The sequence below is a fragment of the Rhagoletis pomonella genome, unplaced genomic scaffold (genome assembly GCF_013731165.1).
Source record: "Rhagoletis pomonella isolate Grant_MI unplaced genomic scaffold, Rhpom_1.0 Rhpom_scaffold_00006, whole genome shotgun sequence".
In the NCBI taxonomy this organism is placed as follows: Eukaryota; Metazoa; Arthropoda; class Insecta; order Diptera; family Tephritidae; genus Rhagoletis; species Rhagoletis pomonella.
The window spans coordinates 7,100,022-7,116,630 of NW_023458560.1; the positions used below are offsets into that span (position 1 = coordinate 7,100,022).

The 16,609-nt window shown below is 34.9% G+C and overlaps 1 protein-coding gene across 1 annotated transcript in view; it reads right to left on the minus strand.

Annotated features, from left to right (window-relative positions):
* LOC118740355 overlaps positions 1–15,579 on the minus strand; it is a 34,032-nt gene extending 18,453 nt beyond the window's left edge. The window contains exon 1 of the mRNA XM_036471850.1: positions 15,416–15,579. The gene's annotated coding sequence lies outside the window, so the exon portion shown is untranslated. The remainder of the gene's footprint in view (positions 1–15,415) is intronic.
* Positions 15,580–16,609: the final 1,030 nt, after the last annotated feature.

The following is a 16,609-nucleotide window of genomic DNA, read 5'->3' on the forward strand; positions in this document are numbered from 1 at the left end:
CCAAGTTTTAGTATTCTTCCACAAATACTTCCCAGGATATGTGGTAAGAAACAGTCAATTTGTACGAGAAGTACGACGCCCACTTCGCGAATAACCCCAATTTTTCTCCGTGAGTATGAAACTTTGGGAAATCCGTAGTAAGTGTGCCAAATTTGGTTCTGATCGGAACAGCTGTTAAGGAAGTAGCCTATTTATCATTCCAGGTCATAAACCATCTGTGTGCAAAATTTCATTTTCAAAGAGGTCGCAACGCTCTTTCAAAAATATCTTCGAAATTGAGCTCTCTTAAACTTTTTTTTTCGTTTGACACGTGTTTTGTAATATTTGATTAAACTTGTTAATTCAATTTAACTTTTTTAACTAGTAGCAACTCTTCAGAAAAATAGCCAATTTTTAAGCATAACTCCTTAACTATATGCGTGCAAAATTTGATGCAAATCGTTTAGTCGTTTCCGCGTGATGGAACCCTAAGTATCTAAACATACAATCTTTTACATTTATAATATTGTCAGGATAGGATAAGTAGGATAGGATGGCAACCCTCTTCAAAAATATCTTCGAAGAGCTTAATCTCCTAAACTATTTTTTTCGTTGACATCTGTATTGTAATATTTGATTGAACTTATTAATTTAATTAAACTTTTTAACAGGTGGCAACTCTTAAAAACTAACTCATAAACTATCTGTGTGCAAAATTTCATGCAAATCCGTTTAGTCTCCGCGTGATTATTGATTTAATTCAACTTTTTTAACAGGTGGCAACTATTAAAAATGTAGCCTACTTTTCATCATAGCTCATAAACTATCTGTGTGCAAAATTTCATCCAAATCCGTTCAGTCGTTTCCGCGTCATGAAGCCCCAAACATCTAAACATACAAATCAACGAGGTACACCCAAACTCGCTGATTTGCTAACATCTTGCAACCCTTTTAAAAAGGGCTAAATCACGTAAAAGCGAAGCCCTTTAATTTGACACCTCATTTCTGAAAAACGAACGAACGATTTGATAACATGAACAATCGTGGCGTTAAATATATAACGCGTAAAATCTCCGAACTCAATTAAGAAGTTTAATTTTAACAGAGACCATAACGATTATAAGAAATAAAATTAAATATTGCCCTATAATTATTACTGAACAATGGAAAAGTTGTTCTCGTCTCGCGGGACGATTATTTTAAGATGTAAGTTATTTTCGTCTTCTCATAAATATTTTCCATCCGAAAATAATCGTCCCGCGAGACGAAAAAAGATATTTATTGTAAACAATTATTATACAAAGACGAAAAAAACTTTCCTTAAAACAAGACGACGTTTTTGATCTCAATTATTAGGATAATAATTATTTTGGGTCTCTGAGTTTTAATAAGGGTCCCATATAATTATTAAGAGAAGACGTAAATCATTTCCGTCTTGAAATAAACATCCCCAAAAACGAAAAAAATAAAACTCCCATATAATTTTTTTGAGAACACGTAAATCATATTCGTCTTGAAATAAAAGTCCCAAGAGACGAAAAAAATAAAATAAAAATTCCATATAATTATTATGAGAAGATGTAAATCATTTCCATCTTGAAATAAACGTCCCGAGAGATGAAAAAAAATAAAAATCCCACATAATTATTATGAGAAGACGAAAATAATTTACATCTTAAAATAATCGTTCCGAGGGACGAAAACAACTTTTCCCATGTTCAATAATAATTAGAGGGCAATATTTAGTTTTATTTCTTACAATCGTTATGGTCTCTGCGTTTAACTATTTTCGCGTTTTCAACATTGCATCAAAACACTTCTGCAATGCCAAAAACCTACAAGGATTAAACATCCTGAGTTAAACGATTGGATTGTGGAATATTCTCGAAGTCTTGCACGATGCACTGATTGCACGAAATGTAAAAATACTATTCCAAATTTGGAAGAGTACGAGAGCACCCCATTGCAAAGTTGTAGCATGCATGGGTAACAAGCAGCGAAATTCTGTATCAAATACGATAACAAGATGCAGCAAAAAAATGAAGTGAGCGAGATGAGAGGAATGCGGGAAATATGTAGCAATTCCAACAATAAAACAAATTGCACAGGGTCACATTTAGCGCAAAATACAATAGCGCTGTGGCAGGGGCAGTGACAGTGTTTAAAATCAGCTGATACTGCTAATATTGGCAGTCGCTGCCGCAGCAAACACAATACGGCGTTGTCAGTGACTGCTTTTTCTGGCATTCCCTTTTGTTTATTTACACTTTTTTTGTTGCCTTTTAGGCTTCAGTAACATAAACAGAAGTTGCCTGCGTTTCATTTATGTCAAATTCAACATGCGAAGTTTGCTGCGATGAAGGCATTGGCAGTGAATTTAGAATTTGGGCTAAACTGAGCAGTACTGCCAGCTGCCACTGCTGCATTGTGAGTCGCTGATTTCGAAAAACTGCCACTGCTACTGCCACTGCGTTATTGTATTTTGGACTTTTATTTTGCTATGCTTTTTGCAAAATATATACATGCGTTTGGATATTGCATATTATGCAGCGATAGGAAATGTTGTTTCCCATGTATTTTGTTGTTGTGTGTTTGCAAATTATGCAATCCATGCAATCCGAGCTAAGTGCAACGGCTTTGCAAGATTTCGAGAATACCCCTGTTGTGCGAGTATTGCAAAGGTAGTTTGAGCTGCATGTTACACGATAAGTTAAGGAATGCAACCGCTTTCCCACCGAAACTGCTGACACTGATAATCTTAGCTATTCAAATGATGTCACATCTGGTGCACCTGCACAAATGTCTTAAATATCAAATTCTCTGGAATAATTATTATTATGACAAAGCAATAGCACAACAGACAACGAGTTACAATAACTGGCAGCAGCACCAAATACATTATGGAAATAAGACAAAATAAAATAGATTCCTAAAATTGCAGCGGCAGCGACAGCAACCGGAGCATCATCAAATACATTATGGAAATAAAACAAAATAAAATAGATTCCTCAAGCGGCAGCGACAGCAACCGAAGCATCATCAAATACATTATGGAAATTAAACAAAAGGAAACAGCTTCCTAAAAATTGCAGTGACAGCGACAACAACCGACAGCAGCTTAGGTTAGATTAAGAATTGTATAATTAAATAAAGGCAGACTCAATTTGGAGTTACGACTGACAAGTCAACCCGCGAGTTCTTATCTGGCGCCCAACGAAGGGGCCATAAGAATATAAAAATTAATTATTGATCGGAAAAGGACTAACTAACTTAAATTGACGTAGTTTGAGACTCATCAATCAAGTTATCCAAGATATCTGGACATTAAGGACCTCCAAAGGACGAAGGAGCTCTGCCAGAAATCACAGCAATCAAGTATCCTACCACCGGAGAAAAGTAAAATTAATTTTAAGTGAATAATTTTAAGGGAATAAATTGTAAAGTGACAAAGTGAATAAATTTATAAAGGGACCAAATGAGTACGGATAGTGAAATTTTAGCACAACTTATTGCAGCTCAGACACACGATTTAAAAATTGAAATAGAGCAATTAAGACTTTAATTAAGAAATTTGACAAGCACACATAATGTGACAGAATTCGAGACACAAAGCATTGCAGAAACAATTCAATGTAATGAGACTTTAGATATCATAAAATCATTACCCGAATTCAATGGTAAGGGCTACGTGAGCTGGAGAGAAGCAGCTCATAACACTATTTCATTGTACGTTAAAGGAAGTAGGAAATATTTTGCCGCACTAACTATTCTCAGGAATAAAATTACACAAGAAGCCAACGATACTCTAACAAATCATGGCACAGTTCTTAATTTTGAGGCCATCATAAGCCGACTAGACTTTGCTTATGCAGATAAACGTCCTCTGCATATATTAGAACAAGAATTGAATCTAATACGGCAAACGAATTTGAACTTTGTAGATTATTATAACAAAGTGAATTCGCAATTGACATTAATGATTAATAAAACTATTATGACCTACGGGAATAGCTCAGAGATAACTAAAGAATACAACAAAAGACATCGGTCAGATGCACTGAGAGTTTTTATAACAGGATTAAATTATCCTTTAAATAATATTTTAATGGCCATTAACCCCACAGATCTACCCAATGCATTAGCTAAGGCCCGAGAAATGGAGTCTAACCAAATTAGAATCCAATTCGCTAATGAATTCAGTCAAGCCAGAAGTCAAATGAACAGAAATAGGAATTCTAACAATAATAATAAGAATTTCCCTAAACCAAATAGTTATAATCAACATTCGAATAGTTTACGTTTTGACCAACGTGCCGGTCAACAGAACAACAGTTATAGAAATTTTGGTTGGCAAAATCAACCTAAGCCAGAACCGATGGAAGTGGATAGTTCAGGCCAATTTAAACAACAAACCAACTCTCAACCAAGGCAGAATACTTATAAGCCTAACTACCAGTCTAATATAAACCCGGAAGAGCGAACGCCAAAATGAAGTTTCGGGTCAGGTAATAGTCATCAACCCCAACCGAAACAACAAAGAATTAACAATATACAGGAGAATGTTTTTTTAGACGAAGCAACCCCTTGCCTTACATATTCAGACAACTGCGAGGCACAAACAGAAAATTAAAAGTATTGATAGACACAGGAGCAACAAATTGCTTCTGTAAACCAAACATTCTACCTAATAGAGAGCAATTAGAAATTGCAAAACGCGTAAGAACGATAAATGGTTATACAACAATTACGCATTGTTATAATGCATACATCTTTAACCACTCAACACGATTTTATGAAGTTAAAAATTTAGAAAGCGATATACTAATAGGAATGAATTTGCTAAGCAAAGCGAAAATACAATTAAATTTTGAAGATAATACACTCTTAACAAATGGAAAAAAAGAGAAATTTTACACCCTTGACGAAATCGAGCTAGGACAAATAAATAACTTAAAAGAAAACAACGAGCATAAAATAGGGGAAATAAAAAGTATGATTTTAAATGAACATGGGAAAATAGATACGTCGCTACCTTTTAGAACGGACGTAAACGCAGAAATCAGGACTATTACAGACAGTCCTATTTGGAGTAAGCAATATCCTTACCCGCTATCAGCCAATGAATTTGTTAATGAAGAAATAAAAAAAATGATAAAACAAAATATTATAAGAGAAAGCAAGAGCCCCTATAATTCACCCATATGGGTGGTTCCCAAGAAAGGTACCAATGAAGACGGTACTCCAAAAATGAGGATGGTTATTGATTACAAAAAGTTAAACGAGAAAACGATAGCAGACAAGTATCCCATCCCAGATTGCAATGTAATACTTTCCAATTTAGGGAAAGCGAAAGTTTTCTCTACAATCGATTTAGAATCGGGGTTCCATCAAATATTAATGAAACCAGAAGATATTGGAAAAACAGCATTTTCCGTGAACAACGGCAAATACGAATATATTCGAATGCTTTTTGGATTACGGAATGCTCCTTCAATATTCCAACGAGCTATGGATAATATCCTTCGTCAATACGTAGGAAAATTTTGTCACGTCTATATAGACGATATCATAGTTTACTCTAGCAACGCTGACGAGCACTATGAACATTTAGTTAAAATAATAAATACACTGCAAAAAGCACATATGAAAATATCACTTGAGAAATCAGAATTTTTCAAGTCAAACGTAGAATTTTTGGGCTACCAAGTAGCTCATAATGTTATTAAAACGGACGAAAAGAAAATTGAAACAATAAGGAATTATCCTGTACCAAGAACGCTAAGGCAATTAAGAAGCTTCTTAGGAATGACAGGGTATTATAGGAAGTTTGTGTACAAGTATGCACACATAACAAAGCCATTAATAAAGTATTTAGCAGGAGAAAACGGAAGAGTTTCTCAAAATCAGTCAAAAAAAGTTATAATTGAATTAGATAAAGAGGCATTAAACGCAGTAGACAAACTAAAAAACGAATTAATTCAACAAGTAGAATTGACACAACCAAATTTTAGCAAGAAATTTATACTAACAACAGACGCATCCAATGAAGCAATTGGAGCCGTAGCACAAGATAATAAGCCCATTACGTTCATTTCAAAAACCCTAAACAAAACTGAACGAAATTATGCGACAAACGAAAAGGAGTTATACGCAATCGTATGGGCGTTAAAGAGTCTAAGAAACTACTTATACGGAGTAGCGGATTTAGAAATTCATACAGACCACCAACCTCTAACTTTCGCAGTATCGGCAAGAAACCCCAATTCTAAAATGAAAAGGTGGCACGCCTTGATAGAGGAATATGCACCTAAAATTATACATAAACCAGGGAATACCAATCATATAGCAGATGCTCTTTCTAGACAGTTTTTAAACAATAATAATTTAGAAAATGGCAACGACGACCTTACAGAAACTGCACATTCAGCAGAAAGTTTAGATATTTTTCACATTAAAACAATTAAGAAACCTCTAAACTCCTTTCCACAGCAAATAGTATTAAACAAGGATAGTACGAATGACCATTTTAGAACGAAAAATTTTAATTCGTTTCGACATCATATAAAATATAAAGACTTGGAGTTTTTAAAAGAAATTATAGGAGAACGATTGAATAAGAATCTGCTAACAGGAATTCATTGTAATATGGAAGACTTATATGAAGTAAAACAAATTTTAAGGAATAGAATAGCAAAGAAAATTTTTCATACAGACGTAATAGCAATGGATGTAATTAACGAAGAAGACCAGGAGAAGATTGTGAGACAAACTCGCACTAGGGCGCACAGAAACTATAAGGAAAATATCAAACAGATTTTTAAGGACTACTACTGGCCTGAAATGAAAAAACAATTCAAACAATTTATTAGAAACTGCGATATCTGCAATAAAAATAAATACGATAGACACCCTAAACAAATTCCAATTGGCGAGGCACCAATCCCAAACAAGGAGGGAGAACAGATTCACATTGACATATTCTTTGCGCTAAACTTAAAATTCTTAACTTTAATAGACGCATACTCAAAATTTTTGGTGATTAAACACACTGATGATAAAACTAAACTACAAGATAAAGTATTAGAAGCTTTACAAAGCCTCCCAGCGGTAAGGAGGATAACTTGCGATAACGAACCGGGATTTAGTTCAGCACAATTTAAATCTTTTGCAGAACGAATGAAAATACAAATTAAATTTTGCGACCCTAAGCATTCAACAACTAATGGACAAATAGAAAGAGTCCACTCCACAATAATAGAAATTGCAAAATGCATTAGGGAGGAGTTTGAAATAGTAAATGATATAGAAGTAATAATTAGAGCAGCCCAATCCTATAATCAAACAGTACACTCAGTAACAGACAAAAAGCCTTTCGAAATTCTTTATAATAAAGTTAAGCATGACGATTTGCCTAACAAGCTAAAAGACGCACAAATAACGACATTGAGTAGTAGAAATAAGAATAGACAAATGCGGACATTTAATGAAAATGAAATAATATTCGAAAAAGATAATCAATATCAAAGTAAACTAAAACTTAGGTATAAAAAACAAGTGGTCAAAGAAGATTTAGGAAATAAAATAATGATCAAAAATAAAAACAGGATAATACATAAAGATAATATAAAATCTTAAAATCTTTTAGGTTCACAATGTTCCACCTCTTCCTAATTTGCATGGCGATCCCTTTAATCACAGCACAAATCGAAATCATAGATCTTAATCGCGGAAATGGATATTCACTTCTGAAGCTAGACAAAGTAAAATTAATTGAAAGGTACGATATAATTACCTATTTAATTAACACAACAATGTATAAACAACAAGTTGACAATTTAGAAGCACTAGTGCTTAAAGAAATAGAACCTAATCCACTTATGATGGCTAAAATAAAGCATATTCGAACTCAGATAGACACACTTACTCCACATAATAGAATTGAAATATATTTATAGCACAATGGATGATGAAGATCGTCAAGAAATAGAAGGAAAATTAGAAGTAAACACAGTGAACGCACATAATGCAATTGAACAAATCAATCTTCAGAAAAATATTAATGAGAAATTTAACCATGAAATTAAAACTATCACTGCTAATCTAAATCATCATTACAAGGAATTGTTTCAAAATATTAATGAAGTTACCACAGAATTAAACAAATTATCAAAAGAAAAGTGGACTAACAAACTGTTAGAAAATCTAATGTATATTGAGACTAACATCATAAGAATCAAAGAAATCCTAATGACAAGCCAAAATAACCTTCTGAGCAGGGATATTATCACAGATGACGACAGTTTAAACTTTAATATAACTTTTGTAAAATTAAGTAAGATCAAAATTGTGATTGTCACTCATAACGGAAATATTGTAATATTAGTTAAAATTCCCTGTTTTACTAAAGAAACCTATCAATCAATCTATGTTCAACCTATACCCAATGTTAATCAAGCAGAAATTTATATCCAAGAAAATGAAATCTTATCTCTAAATGGTGTTATATATAAAAAGACTTCCTTCAAGAAAGAATTAGAAGAATATAAAGATGAATGTATCGAAAATTTATTTAAGAGTAAAATGCACTGTAAATATATGATTAATAACCAATCAAAAGTAATTGAAATGGATACAAACCATGTTTATGTAATCAATGCAAAGAATCAAACTATATATCACAACTGTAGTTCTAACAATTTTACTATTAACGGAAATTATTTGATACGATTTGAAGACTGTAATATTGAAATTGATAAAGTAACTTATAAACATCGTAAACCTCTCGCAGTACAACTTTTACCAAACCCAGTCAGATTAATTAATATAACAATCATGAAGAATTTAAGTATGGAAGATATGCATTTTAGAAATATTGAAAATATTCAGCAAATTACGGGACTCAGATACGAAGCCAAAAAAAGCAAAATAATGAATTACAGTCTAATAGTTATTATAAGTTTAATAATAGCAATACTAATAATTTGTAAATGTCGGGAAAATAAGAAAACCAAAGTTAAAGTTAACATCGAACAAATTCCGATGCAAAAACCAGCAATGTCCATTGATCAAATGATGGAAAGGATCAATTACTATTCATCTTTGTATCGCGACAATTCATCTAACAAAGGGGGGAGTTAAGGAATGCAACCGCTTTCCCACCGAAACTGCTGACACTGATAATCTTAGCTATTCAAATGATGTCACATCTGGTGCACCTGCACAAATGTCTTAAATATCAAATTCCCTGGAATAATTATTATTATGACAAAGCAATAGCACAACAGACAACGAGTTACAATAACTGGCAGCAGCACCAAATACATTATGGAAATAAGACAAAATAAAATAGATTCCTAAAATTGCAGCGGCAGCGACAGCAACCGGAGCATCATCAAATACATTATGGAAATAAAACAAAATAAAATAGATTCCTCAAATTGCAGCGGCAGCGACAGCAACCGAAGCATCATCAAATACATTATGGAAATAAAACAAAAGGAAACAGCTTCCTAAAAATTGCAGTGACAGCGACAACAACCGACAGCAGCTTAGGTTAGATTAAGAATTGTATAATTAAATAAAGGCAGACTCAATTTGGAGTTACGACTGACAAGTCAACCCGCGAGTTCTTATCTCGATATGCTTGCACATACTAAAACTAAACGTTGGGTTTTCTATTATTTTCCTAGCCTACATATAGGTTCGGCAGGTATTAACAGGTAAGTAATACCAGTAATTTTCACTCATCTGTTTAACACATTTGGGCAATTCACAAGGTGTCGTATTTGTCGTGTTTGTCGTGAAGTCATGATATTTCATGACAGTTGTAAAAATGTTGTTATTGTTTTGTGAAGAAAAATAACACATGACGATACAACTCTGCAACCTATGTTTATTCGGTGTAATGTGAGGTTAAGTGCTGAGATATAATAAATAATCGTAACAGGTGTTCACAACCGTCGTGTTTTAACACAACTTTTGTTAGGAAAATATAACTTCACAACACCTTGTGAATTGCCCAATTATATAGGTTTCATGCCTTCGATTCGTGTATAATATGTTTATTAAACAAATGAGTGCAAATAAAATAATTATAATTTTTGAATATTTGATAAAAAATATCCTGGTAAGGATTTTTTCAGCCAACCCACTCGCAAAATATTTATTAACACGTTAAATTTCCGACAAAATAGATTTCATCCCTTAAACAGATGGGTGAAGGTCGCGCCATATTCGGATCTTCTCATACATATGTATATGATCTCTTATTTCATCAACAGCTTCATCTCAACCCTCCACCACATCTGAAGCCATCTCCGATTGCGTCAACACCGTTCCAATGCAAGTAGTCGTTGCTCCTTCCAAAAACTCCACAACTACATCTCAACCCCCTACCACATCCGAAGCCATCGTTGCTCCTTCCAAAAAGTTGACAGCTGTTCCGCAACCCCCTGTTCCGCAACCCCCTACCACATCTGAAACCGTTTCCGATTGCGTTAACCCCGTCCCGAGGTATTTAATCGTTGTCCCTTCCAAAAAATCGGTCTTTATATCTAGGTTTTCAAAAGATACCACTGTCGATGATGTGAAGGGGTATTTAACTTCCAGGCTGATAGCAAATGAGTTGCATGTACGCAAGTTCAGATTCTCGTATGAAAGAAGCATTTCTTCTTTTAAAATAGACATATCCGAAGACTGCTTTGATAGAGTAATGAGCCCATCTTTTTGGCCAAGCGGTGCCTTCATTCGCGAATTTGAATTTAGATCTAGACCGCAAGGGCAAAATTTGGCTCAACTTCCGCTTTCCACCTCGGCATCAAAAAACTAATAAGTAACCTCACCATTAGCATTTACTACCAAAATGTGAGAGGTTTGAACACAAAGCTATCAAGGTTACACTTGCAGTCCTATGATTTTGACTTCAAAGTACTGGTGTTTACTGAAACCTGGCTCAAGCCGAATGTGTTCAACTCGGAAATTTTGTGTCCTAAGTATGAAGTGTTTCGAAACGACCGTTTAAATAAAAAAGGTGGAGGCGTCTTAATCGCTGTCCAGACTGACCTTTCTTCTGAAGAAATTGAGTTCACTGACACCGATGAAGTTGAATTCCTCTGCGTTCGAATAAGATATCATTCTATTAGCGTTTATCTTGTTGCTGCTTATATACCACCTAACTCGAGCCTTTCTGTTTATTTAAAACACTCCTCCTTACTGCTCTCTCTACATGCCATGGTGAAGCCCTCCGATACTGTTATTGTCCTGGGTGACTTCAATCTTGCGGGTGTTTCTTGGGATCTAATAGATGGTATTCTAGTACCAAATTCCTCTCGTGATCTCTTCAATCAATTTTTGAACGATCTGTCAGATCTTAGTCTTTACCAGATCAACTCTGTTAGTAATAACTTAGGTAAATGTCTGGATTTAGTTTTTGTGGACGATGTTTCCAACGTCACAATAGCCCCTAGCTATGCTTTGATTACCCCTGTTGATTCTCACCACCCACCACTAGAATTGTCCTTGATAAATTCACGCAACTCATGTTGCTTTATCAGTAAAAAATCAAGAGCGGAGCGTTACTCATTTAAAACAGCAGACTATAATAAACTTAGGTTAGAGATATCGAAGATAACTTGGCCCCAGTATGATGGTAATGCTGAAGATAGTGCCTTACATTTTAGCAATTCCTTACGCCACATTTTCAGTAAAATCATTCCTCTTGTTAAGGAAGCTAACGTAACGTCTAACGCTCAGTGGTTTACTGGCGAATTGAAACGCTTAAAAAATCAAAAATCCAAAGCATTTAAGCTTTTTAAAAAATCTGGCTTGTCTTCTCACTACTCCGCGTACTCCATTCTTAGGCATAAATACAATGTATTGAACAAAAAGTGTTACAATAATTATATTAACAGGGTTCGACTCAATATAGTTTCTAATCCCAAATCGTTTTACGCATTTGTGAACACTAAGCGTAAGACTAACGGTTATCCCTCAACATTGAAGTTAAATGACTTAGTTTCCAGTGACGAAAATATTATTGCCGATATGTTTGCTGGTTTCTTCGAGTCAAACTACTCTGCCAGTTCTACATCTTCCCAACTGAATTCGAATCTATCTAGCTACCCATTCGATCTGCCATCATTTGATTGTATCCGAATTCCATCGATATCTGCTGCGGACGTCCTCATTCATTTGAATTGTTTGAAAATTTCATATACAGCTGGCCCAGACGGTATACCCACAAGTGTTCTTAAAAGTTGTGCAGAGTATTTGTATAAGCCTCTGGCAAATATTTTTAATGCTTCCCTAAAACAGGGTGTCTTCCCATCTTCCTGGAAGGATTCGTTTATCTTGCCACTTTATAAAAATGGAAGTAGGACTAACATCGTAAACTATAGAGGAATTGCGAAGCTTTGTGCTATTGCTAAAGTTTTTGAGGCAATCGTTACGGAAGAACTATCTCACTCTATTACTTCTGCTATTGATCTATCGCAACACGGTTTTTGCAAAGGTAAATCAACTGTATCCAATCTTCTTGAATTCACTACTTATGTGTCTAATGGGTTTAAAAACAATCTTCGAACGGACGTGATTTACACTGATTTCAGCAAGGCATTTGACAAGGTATCTCATTCAACCCTTATATATAAACTTGATCGAATTGGCTTCCCTCCTATTCTTCTCAGCTGGCTTTCTTCTTACTTAGTGGATAGGAAACAAAGAGTAATTTTTAAAAATTGTACCTCCCGGCCAATACATGTCACATCCGGCGTACCTCAGGGCAGCCATATTGGTCCCGTCTTGTTTATTTTATTTATAAATGACCTTCCTAAGGTGTTGAATTACTCGAAATGCTTAATGTACGCTGATGATGTTAAGCTCTTTAAGTACATTAGTACTGCAGAAGATAGGGAGCATTTGCAAGCTGACCTAACCTGCATTTTCGAATGGTGTGAAGCAAATTCCATGTCACTAAATTTGAAAAAGTGTAAATTCATGACCTTCTCTAGAAAATCGTTCTATCCAAATTCGTATATGATATCTGACCACAATGTTGAGCAAGTGACCAATTTCATTGACCTAGGTGTAACTATTGATCCGAAACTAGAATTCAAGTCTCACATAAACTCCTGCGTGATTAGGGCTAGAGGATTGTTGGCTTTTCTTAAGCGCTGGGCCAAGGAGTTCAACGATCCTTATGTCACTAAAGTTCTCTTTACCTCTCTAGTTAGACCGATTTTGGAGTATGCATCTATAGTATGGAATCCTAGCTATCAAATTCATAGTGACAGGCTCGAATCAGTGCAGAAACAGTTCCTGTTATTTGCCCTCAAAAATTTATGTTGGGACTCGTCTAAAAATCTCCCACCCTACAAGGATCGCCTGAAGCTTATAGATTTGCCGACGCTTCAGAGTCGTAGAGAGATGCTTGGTGTTCTTTTTTTAATTAAATTAATGAACGGGATGGTCAGTAGTCCCTTTTTACTGAGTGAGATAAATTTTTGTATTCCTACAAGACCCACGAGACATTTTAAACCTATTGTGTTGAGTATTTGTAAATCAAACTTTGAAATGCATGATGCTTTTCGGTGCTTATGCCAAGATTTTAACAAGCATTATGATTGCATCGACATATCTGAATCGCTTTTTGTAATAAAGAAAACATTGCTCAACAAGTTAACTAAATAAACTAATATCTGCAACCGTGAACGAAAAAATTACACAATATCTATGACTGCTTAGTACAATTGTAACGGCTTCGTATATTTCCGCGACCGCGTAGGACAATAGGAGCAGGGATCGGAAACTCGGCCTTTCCGACCTCGCCCAACAGTTCGTCTATAGCGTGGAGCGGAAACTAGGACTTTCCGCCTGCCTCACTTACAAAGTAACGACTACGGGAACATGGATCGGAAGCTCGGCCTTTCCGACCATGATCAACGGCCTGTAAACAGGGCGGAGCGGAAACTAGGTCTTTCCGCCCGCCGCACACAAAAGTAGACTGGAGACAAGGCCTCGCCAGCTACCCAAATTGCTATTGAATATCATTGTTATCTTTACAAGTTAATATTTATAATTATTTCACTCTGTAATGTATCACACATACTTAAATATTCTAAATCTTTTTATCTCAACTGTCTGTAAGAAAACATTTTTCTGTAGACTAAATAAATAAATAAATAAATAAATACAATTGAACTGACAAATTATTAAAGAAATTCGTTTTTCGTAAAAGTTTACAGAATTTAAATGATTTAGCGGGATTCTAGTGATTTTTTTTTATAAATCTGGCGGGACGACAAAAAAATAAATAGCAACACTGCAAATGACGGATCATTTAAGCACCAGAGTCAATAATTTGTCTAGAAAATTTTGGAGTATCACCGACGAAATGTAAAAAAAAAATTAACTAATAAACAATTTTTTTTTTCACTTAAGGCCAATATGCAGCTCTCAAGAAAAGCAAAAATTCCATATAAAGTGACGTACAAGAAATGGCTAAGAAATTTTCTTGTGTCAAATTTTCTTGAGGCAGTACGCAGTTCTTAAGAAGTTTGCTCCGCTTTCTACTACACTTTTCTAAAGTTTTTTGTGAAAAAAGAGCACAAGGCAACCCATGCTTGCAACAGAAATATATGCCCGTTCCATTATTTCTTGAGGAAAGAGAGAGGCAACAGGCTGGTGAAGTGAATGATGCAATAATATAGGTGCTATCCAAGAATGATAGAATACAAGATTGCGCCGATCAGAGAGGTTTTTTTGCGAATAAATTTTGTGTGACGTCACACTGGTGCAATTGCGAGAGAGAAATGCCACAACGTGAGCAAGAATGGAAGAAGAAGAAAAAATGTTGCAAGGAAAACGTAAACAAGTTGCACAAGTGTGACGTCATGCAAACCACGATTCTGTCAAATTCGTTAAGAGAGGAATAGCGGTCCGAGATCGGCGCAACCTTTGTATTCTCTCAATCATGGGTGCTATCAGTTGGCAACTTCTCGCTCTAATTCCGCCATATTGACTGCCTTAGGTGAGACAGTGTTACTTCTTTAACAATTCTTTGCCTAATAATATAGTTCAATATTTTTATATTTTTTCTCAGTAGACACCTTTTTTTTTCTTAAAAAGGTTTTTTATCTTATTTTATTTCATTTCATTACGAATATACTATAAAAAAGCAAACTTTGTTTACGAAAAAATGTGAAATTTTATATTTTTCTCCCAAATGGGGCTTAATTTCTTCCCGTGTTTCTTCTCGTTCTACTGAGCTAAGGCAGTGTCAAATTGAGCTGTCATAATTGATACCACCTTGTATTATTGCATCATGGGTGAAGTGTCATATGTCAAAATTCCTTGTACACACACACGAAATAATGGCAATGTTTTTCTTGACCGTTTTCTTTAGAGCTGCATACTAGGCTTTACTACTAAATTCTAATACTTATGTAGCGCAAGTGGATATCCTAATATATGTTGATAATTGCTGCAGATACAGATGTTTGCGTATGTATGTAAGTTTCCACGTATGTATGTGTGTAATATTTTGCAATTTGCCAATGCTCCTATGCCAACATAAATTGGATTTAATTGGCTCAATCGAATGAACTATGCTTTTCAGCAGCGCTTGGAAGACTGAAACCAAAACCAGAGCACACTATGGAAAATATGTAGTTGGAAAAATCTTTCAGTATCACCCCCATGCAGCGTCCGGACTTTGCTCCGATCGGAGTAGATTTACTCCGATTTCTTTTTTTAAAAATCTACTCCTTACTCCGCTTGACTTAAAATATGCTCCGATCTTTTTACTTTTTTCCATTCACATTAAGAATATATTACAAAATAATATGGTAACTTCTTAAATTTTTGCTCAATAACTTCTGTGGCAACCGGCAAGGTTTTGTATAGCAAGATGTAACAGAAGTTGTATATTTTAGTCTTTAACAGTCCTTGCGGAATCACTTTTTATTTCCTAAAGCAGGGACCAGAAAAATGTTTTGAAAAGGTATATGTTTAACAATTTGGCAGAGTATTTGCTGACGTTGGCTATTTTACCGCACAGTTGTGCTGTTGGCGAAAAAAAAATTTTCAGAGATGAATCTCATTAAAAATAAATACAGGTCAGTATGCAGCACTCAAGAAAACCAAAAACTCCATATAAAATGACGTGCAAGAAATGGCTAACACATTTACTTGTGTCGAATTTCATTAAGGCAGTACACAGTTATTAAGAAATTTGCTACGCATTCTACTACAGTTTTCTAATGTTTTATGAAAAAAGAGCACAAGGCAACCAATTTTCGCAATAGAAATATATGCTCGTTCCTGCTGTGACGTATTAGATGACAAAATTCCTTGGACAAACACGAAATAATGGCAAATTTTTCTTAACCGTTTTCTTGAGAGCTGCATACTACTGGCCTTTTATGTCGAGACAGTTGAAAGCCTAGACAATGTTCACAAGAACTCTTATTAACAAAAGGTTAGAAATTTACACGCCGTCTGATAATTTACTTATTTTTTTAAACTATTGTAATTTTTTTTTTTATGGAAACTAGGTGTTGAATACTCTTTAGGGATTAGGCTGATTTACAAGCACTCCGTGCCAATGCATTACAATTAAAATATAGGCGCAATG